Here is a 21843-nt window from a genome sequence, read left to right as displayed (position 1 = left end):
TTCTTTCATTTTGTAATTTTACCTTCCTCTAGGTCTTCCAAGTCATTTGTACTAGTGAGGATAATCAAGAGAGAGGCACAGTTACCTAACTAGGCTCCAAAGCTTCATATTTACTCCACTGATGAGAACTAATAGAACTGGAAATGTGGTCTAGCTGTGTGTCTGAGACAATACAGTGGGTTTTGGTGAATACAGTGGAGTCTCTGACTGAGAACAAAGCTGACTATGGGGTAGAAATGGGGAGGCCCAGGAATGATAGAAATCACTGGCATAGTTGTATTTGGTTGCTTACATCTGGCATTTGTTCTGATCAGTTAGAATGTATCAGTCACCTGCTCTGAGTGGCTAGTGCTCATGTCATTCAGCTGTTAAATATTTTGATTAATTTCCACAATTTACCTACACTTGTGAGGGTAAACAGTGAGGGTGAATCCACGAGATCTACTTTATCAAGGCTGAACAAGCAATAGGTTATAAGATGGACCAAAAGTTCAGAGATTTGGAGGTAATAATTTAGGAGGCTGTTTCAAAGGTACAGGTGCGTGTGTGAAACATGACCAGAGATTATACAGTAAAGATGAAGACCAGGCAGAAAACCGAACATAGCTTCAGGAAGCTATTTGGATGTGAAAAGCAAGAGAGGGAGAAGAGTAAACTAACTAACTAACTAAAGCAAGCCAGGGATGTTGAGTCTAGATAGTTGAGAGGTTGACAGTGCTTTTACCAAAATAGGGAACAAGGAAAAGGGATAAATTTTAGAAGGATTCATTAGATTATTTCCATTTTGAAGGCAAGAATCTGCTTTATAGTCCCAGAATCTGACACAGAGTTGAGCACATGGTAGGTGCTCTGGAGATATTCATTTAATTGATGATAAATGAAAAAAATTACTTCAGTTTTAGATATACTGCGCTTTTGGTGTCACTTAGATGTTCAGGTAGAGATGACCACCCAGTAGTTGCAAAGGTGTAAGCAGAGTAAGGAGGTGATAAAAATCTCCTGGGGAAAGGTAGTAATTAAATCTACATGATTACAGTGAATGGAGTGACAGCAAATAGAGAAAACTTTGGAACAACACCTATAGCTACAGGGGAAGAAAATTCAGGGAAGGCACAACCACAGGTGGAAGAGGAGAGATGGAAAGAAAAAATGTCTCAGAACAGAATTTTAAAACGGGGTAGTTAGGCATATTCTGTGACATGGACTTGTTAAGAACAAAGAACAATCATTTCACTTCACAATTCGAGGTTAAAAATCAGTTATATATTTTATTAATTTTGTAAATGGTTTTCTTTCTTTCATTACTTTTTTCTCTTTTTAAATTTTTTGGACCTGAAAACACAACAGTATGTATCATGAAATTACAAATTGTGTATGATCACATCTCCTTGAAATTATTGCTCTTAAACTTGGCATATTTTCTTCAGGTCACTTTAAATATATGGAACTAGTCAGTGGAAAATGCATCAGTTGTCAAATGCACCATTTGGCAATATAAAATTACCTTCGTTGAACTGTTTAATGATTTTTGCCTTAAATTCTACTTTGTCTGAAAATAGGATTGCAACTCCTGATATGTTAATGTTTGGATTTCCCTAACAGATCATTTTTATTCCTTTTCTCTTTTAATTTTAATATCATTTGGTTTCAACAGTCTCTTGTCAGCTACATTAGTTTAATTTTTCCTTTAGCTTCTATAGAACTAGTGGCATTTACTTTTATTGTTACAATTTGTGTCTTCTACCTTTTTGTTTTATATGCTATGTTTTGAATGACTGTTTTCATTTTCTATTTAGAATTTGGTGTTCCTATTTTGATTTACTGCAGTGATTAGGAAGGCATGTATTGTTTTTAATTTTTCTCATGATTACATTCACAGTTCTTTAAAAATGCTATATGTCAAAGACTATCAAAGGCAATAATAAAATATATATTTTGCATCATATCCTCCTTTTGATCATTTCCCCACTCCATATGAGAGAGGGAATGTAACACATTTTTACTTCTTTTTGCTCCATTTTCTCATATTTTAAAACTATAATGTGTATTTTAAGATCCATATAATACTATTTAAATTTAGTAAATATTTTCTCTTTAAGCAACATTCTAATTTTATCCAACTTTTAAAAAAAATTTATTGGAGTATAGTTGTTTTACAATGTCGTGTCAGTTTCTGAAGTCAGGGAGCCTGATTCCTTCAGGTCCTCTTTTTTCCCCCCAGGGTTGCCTTGGCTATTTGGCGTCTTTTGTGTTTCCATACATATTGTAAAATATTTTACTCTAGTTCTGTGAAAAATGCCGTTGGTAATTTGATAGGGATTGCATTGAATCTGTAGATTGCCTTGGGAAGTATAGGCATTTTGACAGTATTGATTCTTCCAATCCAAGAACACGGTATATCTCTCCATCTGTTCGTGTCATCTTTGATTCATCAGCATGTTATGGTTTTCAGAGTACAGGGCTTTTGCCTCCTTAGGTAGGTTTATTTTTAGGCATTTTATTCTTTTTGACGCAGTGGTAAATGGGATTGTTTCCTTAATTTCTGTTTCTGATCTTTTCATTGTTAGTGTATAGGAATGTAAGAGATTTCTGTGTATTAATTTTGTATCCTGTAACTTTACCAAATTCATGGATGAGCTCTAGTAGTTTTCTGGTAGCTTCTTTAATACTTTCTATATATAATATCATGTCATCCAAAAACAGTGACAGTTTTACTTCTTTTCCAATTTGGATTCCTTTTATTTCTTTTTCTTCTCTGATTGCCGTAGCTAGGACATCCAAAACTATGTTGCATAAAAATGGTGAAAGTTGATATCCTTGTCTTGTTCCTGATCTTAGAGAAAAAGTTTTCAGCTTTTCACCATTGAGAATGATGTTAGCTGTGGGTTTGTCATATGTGACCTTTATTATGCTGAGGTAAGTTCCCTCTATGTCTACTTTCTGGAGAGTTTTTATTGTAACTGGGTGTTGAATTTTATCAAAAGCATTTTCTGCATCTATTGAGGTGATCATATGGTTTTTATTCTTCAGTTTGTTAATGTGGCATACCACACTGATTGATTTGTAGATACTGAAGAATCCTTGGATCCCTGAGATAAATTCCACTTGATCATGGTGTATGATTTTTTTTAATGTGCTGCTGGATTCAGTTTGCTAGTATCTTGTTGAGTATTTTTTGCGTCTATGTTCATCAGTGATATTGGACTGTAATTTTCTTTTTTTGTGTGGTATCTTTGTCTGTTTTTGGTGTGAGGGTGATGGTGGCCTCATAGAATGAGCTTGGGAGTGTTCCTTCCTCTGCAATCTTTCGGAAGAGTTTCAGAAGGATAGGTGTTAGCTCTTCTCTAAATGTTTCATAGAATTCATCTCTGAAGACATCTGGTCCTGGACTTTTGTTTGTTGGAAGTCTTAAGTCACTGTTTGAATTTCAGTACTTCTGATCGGTCTGTTCATATTTTTAAATTTCTTCCTGATTCAGACTTGGAAGGTTATACCTTTCTAAGAATTTGTCCATTTCTAGGTTGTCCATTCTTTTGGCATATAGTTGCTTGTAGTAGTCTCTTATGATCCCTTGTATTTCTGTGGTGTCCATTGTAATGTCTTCTTTTTCAGTTCTAATCATTTTATTGATTTGAGCCCTCTCCCTTTTTTTCTTGATGAGTCTGGCTAGAGGTTTATCAGTTTTGTTTATCTTTTTCAAGAACCAGCTTTTAGTTACATTGATCTATTCTATTGTTTTCTTCATCTATATTTCATTTATTTATGCTCTGAAATTTATGATTACTTTCTACTAACTTTGGGTTTTGTTTGTATTCTTTCTCTAGTTGCTTTAGGTGTAAGGATAGGTTGTTTATTTGAGATTTTTCTTGTTTCCTGAGGTAAGATTGTATTGCTATAAACTTCCCTCTTAGAACTGCTTTTGCTGCATCCCATAGGTTTTGGATCATTGTGTTTTTGTTGTCTTTTGTCTCTAGGTATTTTTTAATTTCATATTTTATTTCTTTAGTGATCCATTGGTTGTCTAGTAACATATTGTTTAGCTTCCATGTGTTTGTTTTTTACAGTTTTTTTCTTGTAGTTGATTTCTAATATCATAGCATTATGGTTGGAAAAGATGCTTGATATCATTTCAATTTTCTTAAATTTACTGACGCTTGTTTTTTGGCCCAGGATGTTATCTATCCTGGAGAATGTTCCATGTACACCTGAGAAGTAAGTGTATTCTGCTGGTTTCAGATGGAATGTTTCAAAATATCAAATAAATCCATTTGGTATAATGTGTCATTTAAGGCTTATGTTTCCTTATTGATTTTCTGTCTGGATGATCTGCCATTGATATAAGCGGGTTGTTAAAGTCTCCCACTATTATTGTCTTACTGTTGATTTATTCTTTTATAACTGTTAGCATTTGCCTTATATATTGAGGTGCTCCTGTGTTGGGTGCATGTATATTTATAATTGTTATATTTTTTCTTAAATTGATCCCTTGATCATTATATAGTATCCTTCTTTGTCTCTTATAACATTCTTCATTTTAAAGTTGTTTTGACTGATATGAGTATTGCTACTCCAGCTTTCTTTTGATTTCCATTTCCATGGAATACCTTTTTCCATTCCCTCACTTTCAATCTGTATGTGTCCCTAGATCTGAAGTGGATCTCTTGAAGAAAGCATTATATGGGTCTTGTTTCTGTATCCTTTCAGCCAGTGTATTTCTTTTGGTTGGAGGATTTAATCCATTTACATTTAAGGTAATTATCGATATGTATGTTCTTGTTGCAATTTTGTTAATTGTTTTGGATTTGTTTTTGTAGGTCTTTTCTCTTCCTTTCCTCTTTTGTTCACTTGTGACTTGATGACTATATTTAGTACTGTGTTTGGATTGTTTTTTTCTTTTTTCTGTCTGTATCTGTTGTAGATTTTTGGTTTGCCGTTCCCATGAGGTTTTGATATAGCAGTCTATATAAATACAAGATTAAGTTGCTCTTCTCTTAATTCCCGATGCATTTCCAATATCCTGCATTTGTAAATCATAATTTCTGGTTTTGACATCATATTTGTGTGTGGATGATTTCCTACCTTTATGTTTGACTTTGCTGGTGAGCTTTCCCATTTGTAATTTTCTTGTTTCTAGTTGTGGCCTTTTTTTTTCTGCCTAGAGAAGTTCCTTTAGGATTTGTTGTAGAGCTGGTTGGATGGTGCTGAATTCTCTTAGCTTTTGTTGTCTGTAAAGCTTTTGATACCTCCACCAAATCTGAATGAGTGCCTTGCTGGGTAAGAGAATTCTTGGTTGTAGGTTTTTCCCTTTCATCACTTGAAATGTATTGTGCCACTCCCTTCTGGCCTGCAGAGTTTCTGCTAAAAAATCAGCTGATAACCTTATGGGGATTCCCTTGTATGTTATGTGTTGCTTTGCCCTTGTTGCTTTTTTTTTTTTTTTTTTTTTTTTTTTTTTGTGGTACACAGGCCTCTCACTGTTGTGGCCTCTCCTGTTGTGGAGCACAGGCTCCGGACACGCAGGCTCAGCGACCATGGCTCACGGGCCCAGCCGCTCCGCGGCATGTGGGATCTTCCCAGACCAGGGCACGAACCCATGTCCCCTGCATCGGCAGGCGGACTCTCAACCACTGTGCCACCAGGGAAGCCCTGCCCTTGTTGCTTTTAATATTTTTTCTTTGTCTGTAATTTTTGTCAGTTTGATTAATATGTGTCTTGGAGTGTTCCTCCTTCCGTTTATCCTGTGTGGGACTCTCTGTGCTTCCTGGACTTGAATGAGTGTTTCCTTTTCCATGTTAGGGAAGTTTTCAGCATATATCTCTTCAAGTATTTTCTCAGGTCCTCTTCTTTTTCTGGGACCCCTATAATTTGAATGTTGGTGTGTTTAATGTTGTCCCAGAGGTCTCCAAGACTGTCCTCATTTCTTTTCATTGTTTTTTCTTTTTTCTGTTTCATAGCAGTGATTTCAGCACTCTGTCTTCCAGCTCACTTATTCATTCTTCTGCGTCATTTATTCTGCTTTTGATTCCTTCTAGTGTATTTTTCATTTCAGTTATTGTACTGTTTATCTCTGTTCTTTATAGCTTATAGGTCTTTGTTAAACAATTCTTGTATCTTCTCAGTCTGTGCCTCCATTTTTTTCTGAGATCTTGGATTATCTTTACTATCATTACTCTAAATTCTTTTCAGGTAGGTTGCCTATCTCCACTTCACTTAGTTGTTTTTCTGGGGTTTTATCTTTTTCCTTCATCTGGAACATATTTTTATGCTGTCATTTTGTCTACCTTTCTGTGTTTGTGGTCTCCCTTCCACAGTCTGCAGGATTGTAGCTCCTGTTGCTTCTGGTGTTTGCCCCCTTGTGGGTAAGGTTGGTCCTGGGGCTAGTGCTGGCTTCCTGGTAGGAGGAACTGGTGCCTGCCCACTGGTTGGTGGAGTTGCATCTTGTCCCTCTGTGTGGCAGGGCCATGTCAAGTGGTGTTTTTATAGGTGGCTGTGGGGTCAGAATGACTTTAGGCAGCCTGTCTGCTGATGGGTGGGGCTGTGTTTCCACCCTGTTGATTCTTTGCCCTGAGGCATCTCAGCATTGGAGCCTTCAGGCTGTTGGGTAGGGCCAGGTCTTGGTGCCAAATGGTGACCTCCAGGAGAGCTCATGCTGATCAATATTACCTGGGGCCTCTTACACCAGTGTCCTTGCTCCTCCAATGAGCCACAGCCAAGCCTTGCCTCCCAGCAGACCCTCCAAGACCCGCAGGTAGGTCCAGCCCCGGCTCCTATGGAGTTGCTGATTTGCCCTGGGTCCCAATATATGTGAAACCTTGTGTGCACTCTCCAAGAGTGGAGTCTCTGTTTTCCCCAGTCCTGTGGAGCTCCTGCACTCAAGACCTGCTGGTCTTCAAAGCCAAATGCTCTAATGGGGGCAGGGGTCCTCTTCCCAATGCTAGACCCTCAGGCTGGGGAGCCTGACATGGGGTTCAAAACTCTCACTCTTGTGGGAGAATCTCTGTGATAAAATTATTTTCCAGTTTGTGGATCAACCACCCAGTGGATATGGGATTTGATTATGTTGCAAAAGCAACCCTCCTAACGTCTCATTGTGGCTTCTTCTTTGTCTTTAAATATACCATCTTTTTGTTAGGTCCAGTCTTTTTTTTCAATGGTTGTTCAGCAGTTAGTTGTGATTTTGGTGTTTTCATGTGAGATGGTGAGCTTAAGTCCCTCTGCCATCTTGTCCAGAATCCAGGGGCTGCTTTTAGTTTGAATGCTTTCTGCCTCTTTCCTCAGTTTGTGCTGGCCATTATCCCCTTGACATGGGGTGTGCAGGTGTGACGGCCCTTGTGTGCTCCTGGAATGGCAGGGGCAGCGCTTGGCACCTGCTTGCAGGTCTTGTAGCAGTGACTGCAGCCAGTGCACTCCTGGAATAGTGGGGGCAGAGCTTAGCACCTGCTCTCGGATCTCCTAGGGTGGCTGCAGCCTGCACCCCTCTGGGACAGTGGGGGTAGTGCTTGGTGCCTGCTCATGAGTTTTGTAGCATTGGCAGCAGCTGCAGAGACTTGTATTTGCCCCCGCAGCTCCTTTAGGCAGTGTCCTGTTGCATGAGAGCACTCACACAGAAATTAGCTCTTATGATGCTCCCACCCCTCTTTTCCTGTGCCCCCCAATAATAGCACCTTGCCTCTCTGGTGGGCCTAGACTTCTTCCGAGTACACCCTCAGTTGCCAGAATCCAACCTCTTCAGCCTGTCTCTATGCAGCCAACCCCGGTCTTCTCCCCAGGTCTGACCTCTGAAGCCTGAGCTTCAGCACCCAGCCTGAACTTGCACCAGTGGAGGAACGTCTCAGGCTGGTGAGCACAGGGGGGCAGTGCCAACCTTCTGTGAAGGTTACTCTCCATTTTGCCTTCTACAAACCAGTTGCTGCCCCCTCCTCCTAGGCTCCAAAGCTCCCCCTCCATCCAGGCTGATCTCCCCACTGGTGAGGGGGCTTCCTTGGATGTGGGAGCCTTTCCTCCTTTACCGTTCCCTCCCTGGGGCATGGGACCCATCCTGATTCCTTTCTTTTTCTTTTTCCTTTTGTCCTACCCAGTTACGTGGAGGTTTCCTTGCCCTTTCAGAAGTCTTCTGCCAGCATTCAGTAGAAGTTCTGTGTGAATTGTTCCACTTTTAAATGTATTTTTAATGTTTTTGTGAGAGAAGGTGAGCTCCATGTCCTACTCCTGCACTATATTGAACTGTTAACTCTCCAACTTTTAAATAAACTTTAAAACAATTATTTAGACTGAAATTTGTGTTTGATTTGATTCAATGTTCACTGCTAGTCCTTGACTAGATGTTAGTTTCTGGAACTACATAACAGATCATTTTCCTCAAAGAGTTTAGAGTCTAATGGCTTCTTCTCAATACTATTACTCATTATTTTTTTAAATTAATTTCTATTGGAGTATAGTTGTTTTACAATGTTGTGTTCGTTTCTACTGTACAGCAAAGTGAATCAGCTATATGTATACTTATATCCCCTCTTTTTTTGGATTTCCTTCCCATTTAGGTCACCACAGAGCATTGAGTAGAGTTTCTTGAGCTATACAGTAGGTTCTTATTAGCTATCTATTTTATACATAGTATCAAGAGTGTATATATGTCAATCCCAATATCCCAATTCATCCTACCCACCTCTTTCCCCCCTTGGTGTCCATACGTTTGTTCTATTTCTCCTTTCCAGATAAGATCATCTGTACCATTTTTCTAGATCCCACATATATACATTAATATACGATATTTGTTTTTCTCTTTCTGACTTCAGTCTGTATGACAGTCTCTAGGTTCATCATATCTCTACAAATGACCCAATTTCATTCCTTTTTATGGCTGAGTAATATTCCATTGTATATATGTACCACATCTTCTTTATCCATTCATCTGTTGATGAACAATTTATGTTGCTTCCATGTTCTAGCTATTGTAAATAGTGCTGTAATGAACATTGGGGTGCATGTGTCTTTTTTAATTATGGTTTTCTCTGGGTATATGCCCAGGCGTAGGATTTCTGGGTCATATGGTAGTTCTATTTTTAGTTTTTTAAAGAACCTCCATACTGTTCTCCATAGTGGCTGTATCAATTTACATTCCCACCCACAGTGCAAGAGGGTTCCCTTTTCTGCACACCCTCTCTAGCATTTATTGTTTGTAGATTTTTTAATGATGGCCATTCTGATTGGTGTGGGGTGATACCTCATTGTAGTTTTGATTTGCATTTCTCTAATAATTAGTGATGTTGAGCATCTTTTCATGTGCCTCTTGGCCACCTGTATGTCTTCTTTGGAGAAATGTCTGTTTAGGTCCTCTGCCCTTTTTTTTTTTCTTTTTTTGTGGTACACGGGCCTCTCACTGTTGTGGCCTCTCCTGTTGTGGAGCACAGGCTCCTGACGCGCAGGCTCAGCGACCATGGCTCATGGGCCCAGCCGCTCTGCAGCATGTGGGATCTTCCCGGACCAGGGTACGAACCCGTGTCCCCTGCATTGGCAGGTGGACTCTCAACCACTGCGCCACCAGGGAAGCCCTATTCCATTTTTTTAAACTGCTTTTACCATGTATTGATCTCTTACAATGGCACTTCATATTTTCATACCATTCTTCCTCATCTCACATTTTTTTCTGACTTTCCTTATGATTTTCAGCTCCTATTTTATAGATATTAGATCTTACATCCTATTGAGTGCCAAGTAGTTTTCTGTATCTTCTTTCAGATTCCTGCAGGAAATAATTTAAGTCTATTTTCTTCTGGATATATGGGATATTCTTCTGGATATATGGGATGATCATTCTTCTTGCCTTTCAGTAGTTTAGAGATTCTTTTGGAAGTTCTTTTCTACTTGCCATGTATTAAAGAGAGTTCTGTATAGGACTGGTGTTTCCCAACAGACAAGATTTACAGATTGTCCTTGTGTCCCTCTTTATACATTTGCATGCAAGTGGAAGCCCTTACTAAGATCTGTAGCTTGGTGGCACACTGATAACCAGAGTGCCTAGCATGGTTCCCAGTCTCCAATAGGCTTTGATCTAATGTGGCTATGCTGGAATGTGAGGAAATTATTTTCCTATCCATTCTACCTGGATCTCAGATCTCTAAACAGTGCTATTATCCTCAGTCTGTTTGGGAAACAGGGCCCTTCCTAAATCTGCAAGATTCTTCTCCCCCTGCCCCCAACAGAATTTTATTTGTGGTGAGTAACCTTTGTAGAATACAATATAATCCTGCCCATCAATTTTTAAATTACTTTTTAGGACCTACAGGAGCTAACTGTGTGTATGGAAGAGCTGATGAGGGTAGGGGGAAAGTGGCTCTCTAAGTGCTGCAAAAATCAGTACTTGTATTGATGGCTGGTAAAGACCTTGGGAGCAAATCATTATAGAATGACGACTGTCTACTTTCATGAGAGCATTTTCCCCATTTCTGTTTGAAGAGTACTGGTGGGTCCTCCATTCTATTTTGAAATCCAGTTCCAGTGACTTCTGTGTCACTAAAGATTGCCTCATAGTAAATATAGATTCTGGGTTATGCTCCACTTTTCAGCATGCTCCCCTGATCAAATCCCAATCAAGAACATATTATAATGGATAAGAGTGGGAGCGTTATTATATGGATACTGCAAACCTAGCATTAGTGTATTTTAAAAATATGACTAATTTCCAGAATTTGGTCCTTAGCTATTATTAATAACAAATTTCTTGTAATATACCTCACAGTTATGGAAACATGCCTGCATGTTAAGAAATCATATTTGAGAAGTACTGGAAAAACACTGGTGGAATCTTAATATTTAGGCATTCTCAGTAGTTTAGCCTCAAGCCTAAAGTCCTATATTATTATGTTCTCTGACCAGAAACAGTTGAGTCATTCAGGAGCAGAAAAGACAGGAAAAAATATGACATCTTATATTTCTCCTTAGCCCACCCCAGATCTGTATAGTTGCTATGGCAATCAGTTGCTCCTCTGGTAAGACAACTCTTCCAATTGTTCATATTCTCTGCCACTGTTCTGTTTCAATACCTCTTGAAATGGTCCCACATCATTAAGTATTTCTTGTTCAATCTGCACAACTGTCAGAGTAATGCTTTTGAAACAGAATTTTGATCATACTATTTCACTGCTTAAAAGCCTTCAAAGACTGCAAGGATGTTATAATGAATGAAGGTAATGTCTTCATATAGAACAGTCAAATTCGGAGCCCCTATTTTCCATCTCTGTTGTTTCCACTTTCCCTGTTTCCTTCCTCTTCCTGAGAGCCAGAGTGACACACCTCAGGTACGAGATTGGACAATGTCCCTGTCTAGTATTAAAGAAAAAGCCTATAGATACTGATATTTGGGGGGTCCCCAAGAAAATGGCTTCATTTCTGTGCTAGGCAACCCCTAAAAAGGCCTCCAATTATCCCTGCTTCTTGATATTTACACCCTTGCATACTCCCTTTTTTGTTTTTAATTTAGTTTTTATTTTATTTTGTAGTTGACTTACAATGTTGTGTCAGTTTCAGGTGTACAGCAAAGTGATTCAGTTATACATATACACATATCCATTCTTTTTCAGATTCTTTTCCCATCTAGGTTACTACAGAGTATTGAGTAGAATTCCCTGAACTATACAGTAGCTATACAGTAGGTCCTTGTTGACTATCTATTTTATATATAATAAATTATATATGTTAATCCCAACCTCCTAATTTATCCCTCCCTACCAAATTTCCCTTTTTGTAACCATAGTTTGTTTTTTAAGTCTTTGAGTCTGTTTCTCTTTTGTAAATAAGTTGATATGTATCATTTTTTTAGATTCCACATATAAGTGATATCATAGGATATTTGTCCTTTTCTGACTTCACTTAGTATGATAATCTGTAGGTCCAACCATGTTGCTACAAATGGCATTATTTCATTAATTTTTTGGCTAAGTAATATTCCATTGTGTGTGTGTGTGTGTGTGTGTGTGTGTGTGTACCACATCTTCTTTATCCACTCATCTGTTGATGCACATTTAGGTGGCTTCCATGTCTTGGCTATTCTAAGTAGTGATGCAATGAACATTGGGGTGCATGTATCTTTTCAAATTCTGGTTTTCTCCAGATATATGCCCAGGAATAGGATTGCTCGATCACATGGTAGTTCTATTTTTAGTTCTTTAAGGAACCTCCATACTATTCTCCATAGTATCAATTTACATTCCCACCAACAGTGTAGGAGGGATCCTTTTCTCCACACCCTCTCCAGCATTTATTGTTTGTAGACATTTTCATGGTGGCCATTCTGACCAGGGTAATGTGATACCTTATTGTAGTTTTGATTTGCATTTCTCTAATAATTAGTGATGTTGAGCATCTTTTCATGTGCCTCTTGGCCATCTGTATATCTTCTTTGAAGAAATGTCTGTGTAGATCTTCTGCCCATTTTTTGATTGGGTTGTTTTTTTGGTTGGTTGTTTGTTTTGATACAGAGCTGCATGAGCTGTTTATATATTTTGGAGATTAATCCCTTGTCGGTTGCTTCATTTGCAAATATTTTCTCCAATTCTGTGTGTTGTCTTTTCATTTTTACAGTTTCCTTTGTGGTACAAAAGCTTTTAAGTCTAATTAGGTCCATTTGTTTATTTTTGTTTTTATTTTCATTACTCTACAACGTGGATTCAAAAATATGTTGCTGTGATTTACATCAAAGTGTGTTCTGCATATGTTTTCCTCTAAGAGTTTTATGGTATCTGGCCTTACATTTAGGTCTTTAATCCATTTTTATTTTCTTTTTTGTATAGTGTTAGAGAATGTTTTAATATAGCTGTCCAATTTAACATGTAGCTGTCCAATTTTCCCAGCAGCATTTATTGAAGAGACTGTCTTTTCTCCATTGTATATTCTGGCTTCCTTTGTTGTAGATTAATTGACCATAGGTGTGTGACCTTATTTCTGGGTTTTCTTTCCTGTTCCATTGATCTATATTTATTTTTTTGTGCCTGTACCATGTTGTCTTGATTACTGTAGCTTTGTATTATAGTCTGAAGTCAGGGAGCCTGATTCTTCCTGCTCTATTTTACTTTCTCAGGATTACTTTGGCTATTCAGGGTCTTTTGTGTTTGCACAGAAATTTAAAATTATTTTATTCTAGTTCTATGAAAAATGCCATTGGTAATTTGATAGGGATTGCATTGAATCTGTAGATTGCCTTGGGAAGTATATACATTTTAACAATATTGATTCTTCTAATCCAAGAACATGGTATATCGTTCCATCTGTTTTTGTCATCTTTGACTTCTTTCATCAGCATCTTTTAGTATTCAGAGCACAGGTCTTTTGCCTCCTTAGGTAGGTTTATTCCTAGGTATTTTATTCTTTTTGATGAGATGGCAAATGAGATTGTTTCCTTAATTTCTCTTTCTGATATTTCATTATGTATATAGGAATGCAAGAAATTTCTGTGTATTAATTTTGTATCCTACAACTTTACTGATTTCATTGATGAGCTATAGTAGTTTTCTGGTAGCTTTTTTATTGTTTTCTATGTATATTATCATATAATCTGCAAACAGTAACAGTTTTACTTCTTTTCCAATTTAGATTGCTATTATTTCTTTTTCTTCTGTGATTGGCATGACTAGGACTTCCAAAATTTGTTGAATGAAAGTGCAACAGTGGACATCCTTGTCTTGTTCCTGATCTTGGAGGAAATACTTCATCTTTCACTGTTGAGTATAATGTTAGTTGTGGGTTTGTCATATATGGCCTTTATTATGTTGAGGTAGGTTCCCTCTATGCCTACTTTCTATAGAGTTTTTATCATAAATGGGTGTTGAATTTTGTCAAAAGCTTTTTCTGCATCTGTTGAGATGATCATATGGTTTTTATTCAGTTTGTTAATGTGGTGTATCACGCTGATTTATATGCAGCTATTGAAAAATCCTTGCATCCCTGAGATATATCCCACCTGATCATGGTGTATGATCCTTTTAATGTGTTGTTGGACTCAGTTTGCTGAGGATTTTTGTGTCCATGTTAATCGGTGACATTGGCCTGTAATTTTCTCTTTTGTGATGTCTTTGGTTTTGGTATCAGGGTGATGGTGGCCTCATAGAATGAGTTTGGGATTGTTCCTTCCAATGTAATTTTTTGGAATAGTTTCAGAAGGATAGGGATTAACTCTTCTCTAAATGTTTGATAGAATTCACCTGTGAAGCCATCTGATCCTGGACTTTTGTTTGTTGGAAATTTTTTTATCACAGTTGCAACTTCAGTACTTGTGATTGGTCTGCTCATATTTTATATTTTTTCCTCAATCTGTCTTGGAAGCTTGTACATGTCTAAGAATTTGTCCATTTCCTCTAGGTTATCCCTTTTATTGGCATATAGTTGCTTTTAGTAGTGTCTTACAATCCTTTTTATTTCTGTGGTGTCCATTGTAACTTTTCCTTTTTCATTTCTAATTTTATTGATTTGAGGCCTCTCCCCCCCTTTTTTTGATGAGTCTGGCTAAAGGTTTATCAATTTTGCTTATCTTTTCAAAGAACCAACTTTTATTTTCATTGATCTGTTGTTTTCTTTATCTCTATTTCATTTACTTCTGCTGTGACCTTTATGATTGCTTTCCTTCTAACTTTGGTTTTGTTTGTTCTTGCATCTCTAGTTGCTTTATGTGTAAGTTTAGGTTGTTTATTTGAAATTTTTCTCATTTCATGAGGTAAGATTGTATTGCTATAAGCTTCCCTCTTAGAACTGCTTTTGCTGCATCCCATAGGTTTTGGATCATTGTGTTTTTGTTGTCATTTGTCACTAGGTATTTTCTGATTTCCTCTTTGATTTCTTCAGTGACCCATTGGTTGTTTAGTAACATATTGTTTAGCTTCCACGTGTTTGTGTTTTTTACAACTTTTTTTCTCGTAGTTTATTTCTAATCTCATGGCGTTGTGGTTGAAGAAGATGATTGATATCATTTCAGTTTTCTTAAATCTACCAAGGCTTGCTTTGTGGCCCAAGATGTGATCTGTCCTGGAGAATGTTCCATGTACACCTGAGAAGAAAGTGTATTCTGCTGCTTTCAGATGGAATGTTTTATAAATCTCAAATAAGTCCATTGGTCTAATGTGTCATTTAAGGGCTGTGTTTCCTTATTGATTTTCTGTCCGGATGATCTGTTCATTGATGTAAGTGGGTTATTAAAGTCCTCCACTATTATTGTCTTACTGTTGACTTCTTCCTTTATGGCTGTTAGCATTTGCCTTATATTTTGAGGTGCTCCAATGTTGGATGCATATATATTTACAAATGTTATATCTTCTTCTCAGATTGATCCCTTGATCATTATGTAGTGTCCTTCTTGGTCTCTTGTAACATGCTTTATTTTAAAGTCTGTTTTGTCTGATATGAGTATTGCTACTTCAGCTTTCTTTTGATTTCCACTTTCATGGAATAACTTTTTCCATCCTCTCACTTTCAATCTGTTTGTGTCCCTACATCTGAAGTGGGTGTCTTCTAGATAGCATATATAGGGGACTTGTTTTTGTATCCATGCAGCCAGTCAGTGTCATTTGGTTGGAGCATTTAATCCTTTCACATTTTAGGTGATCATCAATATCTATGTTCTTCTTGCCATTTTGTTAATTGTTTTGAATTTGTTTTTTGCAGGTCTTTTTTCTTCCCTTCCTCTTTTTTTCTCTTCTCATGTTTTGATGACTGTAGTGTTGTGTTTGGATTGCTTTTTCTTTTTTGTGAGTGTACCTGTTGTAGAGTTTTCATTTGCAGTTCCCATAAGGTTTTGATATAGCAGTTTTATATATATATATATATATATATATGTGTGTGTGTGTATATATATATATGTGTGTGTGTGTACATATATAATGTTTTAAGTTGTTCATCTCTTAATTTCCAATACATTTCCAATATCGTGCATTTGTATTCTCCTCTTCTCACAATTGCAGGTTTTGATATCATATTTGTGTGTGGATGACTTCCTACCTTTACTTTATGTTTGCCTTTACCATTCATAATTTTCTTGTTTCTAGTTGTGTCTTTTCCCCTTCTGCCTAGGCAAGTTCCTTTAGCATTTATTGTAAAGTTCCTTTAGTGTTTATTGTATTGGATGATGCTGAATTCTCTTAGCTTTTGCTTGTCTGGAAAGCTTTTGATTTCTCCATCAAATGTGAATGAGAGCCTTGCTTGGTAAGAGTATTCTTTTTTTTTTTTTTTTTTCAGTACACGGGCCTCTCACTGCTGTGGCCTCTCCCACTGCGGAGCACAGGCTCTGGACGCACAGGCCCAGTGGCCATGGCTCACAGGCCCAGCTGCTCCGCAGCATGTGGGATCCTCCCGGACCGGGGCACGAACCTGTATCCCCTGCATTGGCAGGACTCTCAACCATTGCCTCACCAGGGAAGCCCGGTAAGAGTATTCTTGATTGTAGTTTTTCCCCATTCCTCACTTGAAATATATTGTGCCACTCCTTTCTGGCCTGCAGAGTTTTGCTGAAAAATCGGCTGATAACCTTATGGCAATTCCCTTGTATGTTACCTGTTGCTGTGCCATTGTTGCTTTTAATATTTTTTCTTTGTATTTGTCAGTTTGATTAATATGTGTCTCGGTGTGTTCCTCCTTGGTTTTATCCTTTATGGAACTCTTGCATGTCCTGGGCTTGAATGTGTGTTTCCTTTCCCATGTTAGGGAACTTTTTCATCTATTATCTCTTCAAATATTTTCTTAGGCTCTTTCTATCTCTCATCTCTTTCTGGGACCCCTATAATGCAAATGTTGTTGAGTTTAATGTTGTCCCAGAGACCATCCTCATTCTTTGTTCTTTATTCTGTCCCACAGCAGTGATTTCCATCAATCTATTTTCCAGCTAACTTATTTGTTCTTCTGCCTCATTTATTCTGCTATTGATTCCTTCTAGTGTATTTTTCATTTCTGTTATTGTATTGTTCATCTCTGTTTGTTCTTTAAAGCTTCTAGGTCTTTGTTAAACATTTCTTGTAACCTCTTGGTCTTTGCCTCCATTCTTTTTCTGAGATCTTGGATCATCTTTACTATCATTACTCTGAATTCTTTTTCATGTAGATTGCCTATCTCCACTTCACTTAGTTGTTCTTCTGGGGTTTTATCTTTTTCCTTCATCTGGAACATATTTCTCTGCCTTCTCACTTTGTCTAACTTTCTGTGTTTGTGGTCTCCTTTCTGCAGGCTGCAGGATTGTAGTTCTTCTTGCTTCTGGTGTCTACCCCCTGGTACATGAGGTTGCTCCAGAGGTTTGTGCAGGCTTCCTGGTGGGAAGGACTGGTGCCTGCCTCTGGTTGGTGGAGTAGCATCTTGTTCCTCTGTTGGGCAGGGCTGTGTCAAGTGGTGTGTTTTTAAGTGGCTGTGAGGTCAGGATGACTTTAGGCAACCTGTATGCTGATGGGTGGGGCTGTGTTTTCACTATGTTGGTTGTTTGGCCTGAGGCATCCCAGCACGGGAGCTTTAAAGCTTTTGGTTGGGGCCAGGTCCTGGTGCCAAAATGGTGACCTCCAGGAGAACTTACACTGGTGAATATTTCCTGGGGCTTCTGCCACTATTATCCTTGCCTCCACAGTGAGTCACAGCTGACTTCTGCATCCCCAGGAGACCCTCCAAGACCCTCAGGTCAGTTCAGCCCAGCCTCCTTAGAGTCACTGCTTTGCCCTGGGTCCCAGTGTATGTGAAACATTTTGTGCACTCTCCAAGAGTGGAGTTTTTGTTTCACCCAGTCCTGTGGAGCTCTTGCACTCCAGGTCCGCTGGCCTTCAAAGCCAAATGTCCTGGCAGCGCCTCTTCCCAATGCTAGATCACCAGGCTGGGGAGCCTGATGTGGAGCTCAGAATTCTCCACCTCATTGCTGCTTCTTTTTTTGGGTGTAGAATATCTTTTTTGTAGTTTCAAGTCTTTTTTGCCAATGATTCTTCAGAAGTTAGTTGTGATTTTGGTGTTTTCCTGAGAGGAGGTTAGCTCAAGTCCTTCTGTGCATCTTGTCTCCTGCCTCTTGGTATTTCTCCTTATACTGACTTTAATCCAAAGTCACCCAGTGTGATTGATAGGCAGAATAGTAGCCCTTCAAAGATATCACATTCATGTGCCTGGAATCTGAAAATTTACCTTTGGCTTCCCACCTGGCCGTTGAGGGGCAGACACAACTTCCACAATTCTGGGCAGCCGCAGAGGCAACCAGCTCTCTATATGGAGATGCAGAAGCCACGATTAGAGCCCATGAGTGTGCCTACTTTTTTTTTTTTTTTTTTTTTTTTTTGAGTATGGACTGGACTTTTGATTCACTTCTAAAGAATAGAATATGACAGAAGTGAGGAGATGCCATTTCCAAGATTGGGCTACAAAAGACAGTGGCTTCTGTCTTAGAGACTCTCAGTCAATAACTCTGAGGGAAATCATCTGTCATGTTGTCCCAATAAGAGTTTTGAGTGGCAAGAAACCATCAGCAGCAAGGAATGAGGCTCACCAACCATCACATGAATAAGCTTGAAAGTGGATCCTCCGCCATTTGAGCTTTGAGATATTTGCAGCCTCTGCCAACATCCTGATCATCAGCCTTTTGAGAGACCCTGATCCAAAGACCAGGCCCAAATTCCTGACCTAGAAAAACTGAAATGATGAATATTTGTTGTTTTAAGTTGCTTATTTATGGGTAATTTGTTATTCAGTAACAGATAATTAATATAACCACTACCTAATCACTCCATGATGAGGGCCATTAATCAATAAGCCCCAACAATCCACCCATAGCTTCCCTTTGCCATTTTACTATTTTTTTTTAACATCTTTATTGGGGTATAATTGCTTTACAATGGTGTGTTAGTTTCTGCTTTATAACAGTGAATCAGTCATACATAAACATATGTTCCCATATGTCTTCCCTCTTGAGTCTCACTCCCTACCACCCTCCCTATCCCACCCCTCCAGGCTGTCACAAAGCACCGAGCCAATATCCCTGTGCCATGTGGCTGCTTCCCACTAGCTATCTACCTTACTACGTTTGTTAGTGTGTATATGTCCATGACTCTCTCTCGCCCTGTCACAGCTCACCATTCCCCCCTCCCCATAACCTCAAGTCCATTCTCTAGTAGGTCTGCGTCTTTATTCCTGCCTTACCCCTAGGTTCTTCATGACATTTTTTTTTCTTAAATTCCATATATATGTGTTAGCATACGGTATTTGTCTTTTTCTTTCTGACTTACTTCACTCTGTATGACAGACTCTAGGTCTATCCACCTCATTACAAATAGCTCAATTTCGTTTCTTTTTATGGCTGAGTAATATTCCATTGTATATATGTGCCACATCTTCTTTATCCATTCATCCGATGATGGGCACTTAGGTTGTTTCCATCTCCGGGCTATTGTAAATAGAGCTGCAATGAACATTTTGGTACATGACTCTTTTTGAATTTTGGTTTTCTCAGGGTATATGCCCAGTAGTGGGATTGCTGGGTCATATGGTAGTTCTATTTGTAGTTTTTTAAGGAACCTCCATACTGTTCTCCATAGTGGCTGAACCAATTCACATTCCCACCAGCAATGCAAGAGTGTTCCCTTTTCTCCACACCCTCTCCAGCATTTATTGTTTCTAGATTTTTTGATGATGGCCATTCTGACCGGTGTGAGATGATATCTCATTGTAGTTTTGATTTGCATTTCTTTAATGATTAATGATGTTGAGCATTCTTTCATGTGTTTGTTGGCAGTCTGTATATCTTCTTTGGAGAAATGTCTATTTAGGTCTTCTGCCCATTTTTGGATTGGGTTGTTTGTTTTTTTGTTATTGAGCTGCATGAGCTGCTTGTAAATTTTGGAGATTAATCCTTTGTCAGTTGCTTCATTTGCAAATATTTTCTCCCATTCTGAGGGTTGTCTTTTGGTCTTGTTTATGGTTTCCTTTGCTGTGCAAAAGCTTTGAAGTTTCATTAGGTCCCATTTGTTTATTTTTGTTTTTATTTCCATTACTCTAGGAGGTGGGTCAGAAAGGATCTTGCTGTAATTTATGTCATAGAGTGTTCTGCCTATGTTTTCCTCTAAAAGTTTGATAGTTTCTGGCCTTACATTTAGGTCTTTAATCCATTTTGAGCTTATTTTTGTGTATGGTGTTAGGGAGTGATCTAATCTCATACTTTTACATGTACCTGTCCAGTTTTCCCAGCACCACTTATTGAAGAGGCTGTCCTTTCTCCACTGTACATTCCTGCCACCTTTATCAAAGATAAGGTGTCCATATGTGCGTGGGTTTATCTCTGGGCTTTCTATCCTGTTCCATTGATCTATCTTTCTGTTTTTGTGCCAGTACCATACTGTCTTGATTACTGTAGCTTTGTAGTATAGTCTGAAGTCAGGGAGCCTGATTCCTCCAGTTCCTTTTTTCGTTCTCAAGATTGCTTTGGCTATTCGGGGTCTTTTGTGTTTCCATACAAATTATAAAATTTTTTGTTCTAGTTCTGTGAAAAATGCCAGTGGTAGTTTGATGGGGATTGCATTGAATCTATAGATTGCTTTGGGTAGTAGAGTCATTTTCACAATGTTGATTCTTCCAATCCAAGAACATGGTATATCTCTCCATCTATTTGTATCATCTTTAATTTCTTTCATGAGTGTCTTGTAATTTTCTGCATACAGATCTTTTGTCTCCTTAGGTAGGTTTATTCCTAGATATTTTATTCTTTTTGTTGTAATGGTAAATGGGAGTGTTTTCTTGATTTCACTTTCAGATTTTTCATCATTAGTATATAAGAATGCCAGAGATTTCTGTGCATTAATTTTGTATCCTGACACTTTACCAAATTCATTGATTAGCTCTAGTAGTTTTCTGGTAGCATCTTTAGGATTCTGTATGTATAGGATCATGTCATCTGCAAACAGTGACAGCTTTACTTCTTCTTTTCCGATTTGGATTCCTTTTATTTCCTTTTCTTCTCTGATTGTTGTGGCTAAAACTTCCAAAACTATGTTGAATAAGAGTGGTGAGAGTGGGCAACCTTGTCTTGTTCCTGATCTTAGTGGAAATGCTTTCAGTTTTTCACCATTGAGGATGATGTTTGCTGTGGGCTTGTCATATATGGCTTTTATTATGTTGAGGAAAGTTCTCTCTATGCCTGCTTTCTGCAGGGTTTTTATCATAAATGGGTGTTGAATTTTGTCAAAAGCTTTCTCTGCATCTATTGAGATGATCATATGGTTTTTCTCCTTCAATTTGTTAATATGGTTTATCACATTGATAGATTTGCATATACTGAAGAATCCTTGCATTCCTGGAGTAAACCCTACTTGATCATGGTGTATGAGCCTTTTAATGTGCTGTTGGATTCTGTTTGCTAGTATTTTGTTGAGGATTTTTGAATCTATGTTCATCAGTGATATTGGCCTGTAGTTTTCTTTCTTTGTGACATCCTTGTCTGGTTTTGATATCAAGGTGATGGTGGCCTTGTAGAAGGAATTTGGGAGTGTTCCTCCCTCTGCTATATTTTGGAAGAGTTTGAGAAGGATAGGTGTTAGCTCTTCTCTAAAAGTTTGATAGAATTCGCCTGTGAAGCCATCTGGTCCTGGGCTTTTGTTTGTTGGAAGATTTTTAATCACAGTTTCAATTTCAGTGCTTGTGATTGGTCTGTTCATATTTTCTATTTCTTCCTGATTCAGTCTTGGCAGGTTGTGCCTTTCTAAGAATTTGTCCATTTCTTCCAGATTGTCCATTTTATTGGCATAGAGTTGCTTGTAGTAATCTCTCATGATCTTTTATTTCTGCAGTGTCAGTTTTTACCTCTCCTTTTTCATTTCTAGTTCTATTGATTTGAGTCTTCTCCCTTTTTTTCTTGATGAG

The sequence above is a fragment of the Stenella coeruleoalba genome, assembly GCF_951394435.1.
Source record: "Stenella coeruleoalba genome assembly, chromosome: 3".
Taxonomy (NCBI): domain Eukaryota; kingdom Metazoa; phylum Chordata; class Mammalia; order Artiodactyla; family Delphinidae; genus Stenella; species Stenella coeruleoalba.
The sequence above is the reverse complement of the archived record's forward strand: the minus strand, read 5'-3'. Positions refer to the sequence as shown.